Source organism: Cavia porcellus, unplaced genomic scaffold (assembly GCF_034190915.1).
Source record: "Cavia porcellus strain 051 isolate PalLab524CR breed Dunkin Hartley unplaced genomic scaffold, mCavPor4.1 scaffold_10, whole genome shotgun sequence".
Lineage (NCBI taxonomy): Eukaryota > Metazoa > Chordata > Mammalia > Rodentia > Caviidae > Cavia > Cavia porcellus.
The window spans coordinates 66480214-66482864 of NW_026947493.1; positions in this window are offsets into that span (position 1 = coordinate 66480214).

Consider the following 2651-nt stretch of genomic DNA (forward strand, 5'->3'; position numbering starts at 1 on the left):
AACAGCTTGCTGGCTTTGTTAAGTAAAACAGGTCCCTTTACCTTCACAGTTGAATACAGCACAACTAAAAAGGAGTCCAAGTGAAAGAAAAGGCTGATTTCCAACCAATATGGCCCCAAACCTATATATTTTATGTAAAGAGGAGTTGATTCCACTATTTTGCAGCCACGCTCAGGGGTGCCTTAGCACTTTATTCGCTTTGTATTTGAAAATATTTATTTGTTTAACATTTTATAAAACGTGATGTTTTCACATTTAGACAGGTGACTTGGTTCAGTTTAGAAGTTCTGGTTTTCATCTTTTCTGCTAAACAAAAGTATGTTAAAGCTCTTAGGGGGAGCCTTAAGTCTCAATTTGAAGAATAAGAGGCAGTAATAATAAATACATGTTGAGCACCAAGGTTTGTGGAGTATTTTCCTAGGCAGTAAGAGGGTGTCTATGAAAGCCACAGAAGATGAGAACTTTGCACTTACGAAGCTTACCCCGTTATTCACTCAGATGAAGAAATGAATCTGGGAGTGTACATGCTATGCTGTCCATATGTAGTAGTTAAATTAGAGGAGTTGTTTAGAGGAGTTAAATTAGAGGAGTTAAATTAGAGGAGTGTTTATCACATTCCTTTGTTAATTTATTTTATGCCACAATAATTATCAAAAAATCTATATTCATTCAAGCATTTGAACATTATATATATAATATATATATATATATAATATATATATATATATATATATATATATATATATATATATCTCCTGAAATATAGCATTAGTAAACTAGAAAAGGGAACTAGTTTCAGCTAAAGCTTATTGTTTGATTCAGAGAAAATATACAAAATGCCTAATCTCATTATATCCTCAACAGTGTAAGAGATATGTGTTATTCCCACTTTTTAAAAATGAAAATCTAAAACCTGAAGAAAGTAGTATAACCATCATTCTCAAATATTATCTGGGTAGATCTGACTCCAGTTTATTTACTGTTCTACCTGCTGAAAGTTAGCTCTACTTCTGAAAATGAGAAAAAAATCACTCCGTAATAATATCATTGAGGTACACATGTAAAATGCCAGAAAAATGTTAGTTTTGCAATTAACAGTAACGGCAGAAACTAGTTTAATGCAATAGTGGCTTCTTTACTGTATAAAGATGCCCATGGACCATTTCAGTTAGAAAATAAATGCTAAAAATTTGCTAAATTCTGAGAACACTTTAAATCTGGTGAACTTCTATTCATCCTTCAAAGACCAATTTAAAGGCAGTGTCCTCAGGCAGAGGTAAGCATCACATCCACTGTACATTTAGCTCTATTTCAATCGACATCACATTGCATTATTAGTATCTCTTCACTTGTCTGTTTCCCCTATTAAACTTTGAGTTTCATGGAGTTTGTGTCTACCTCTCACTCCAAGATTTGTAGCAATTTAATAAAGTCATGAGTACACTGTAAAAATTAATAAAAGAGGACAGGCTTAAATAATCTGGAGCAGCCACATTTTCCATTCATCAGAAAAACATTCCAAATACAAGTTTTTGAATCTCCTTCTTTAATTAGGGACTTATTTCATACCAATATACTTTAGACTTTCTCGCAAGTTTTATAAAAATTGCTGTGTTCTTAACTCAGTATCCCAACATTGCAGCATTTTGTTGACATTACAATCAACTTTATAGTACACTGTTGAAATAACATCTTCAAAATTTACATAACTGTATTTTCATATCACATGTCTATGCATTATCCTGATAGACTGCTTTATTTGTACTTTTAAAATAAAATTAATGAGAGACAAAATATATAATAAATTAATATGTGTCATCTTCTACCTCTTTCCATAAAATGGAGAAGAAGAAAAGATCTCTTTTGAATCCCGTATGCTGCTTACCTTTTTATCATGCAAGTTTCTCAAGTATGAGGAAAACTGCTTTGAAGAGAAAACAGGGGAAAAAAGCACATGTGCAGAAAAACAAAAGTCTCAGTCTACAGAGCTGCTCTCTGACAAGCCCTGTTTTCTTTATTTCTGTATTAAACAAAAGAGCTAGTCATAAGTAAGTTAATAAAGTGAACACAAGGGAGATGTACCTCTGAATGAGAGCCAGACGGTGAATAACATGCTAGGAATGTACTTAAACCCGGTACCAGCTTGTGACAAGGTCTGTTCTCTGTCTTAGCCCTCAATTTTTGGAAAAGCTTCAGGAGCTTGAGAAAAACTTTTAACCTGACAAACACTTTGGGGCTGGGAAAGGCTCCTGTTCTAATGCAGTCCAGATGTGATCCTTAATGAAAGCATTATGGTTTTGCAGCTGCAGAAGATGGTACAAGCATTTTAAAAGGAATAAATTATTTTAAAAGATTTTACTTTCCCTGCTACAATTATGCTTGACCTGTGTAGGGGTAAAAATCTTAAGATAGATTATAAAACAATTTGGAGTGGTGTGGTTTTTTACAGTCTGAATATTGTATTAAACCAGACATAAAATAGATGCATAAAAACTCTCTATGTATGAGCTGTATAAATTCGTTTATTATTCTGACATAGATGCCTGACCCAATAATTCTGAAACAGCTAAGTTTCAGGCATAGTATATGGTCTGAAAATATTAAGCCAACCAAAATGCTGAGTTTCATGATATAGGCTAAATTATTTACAT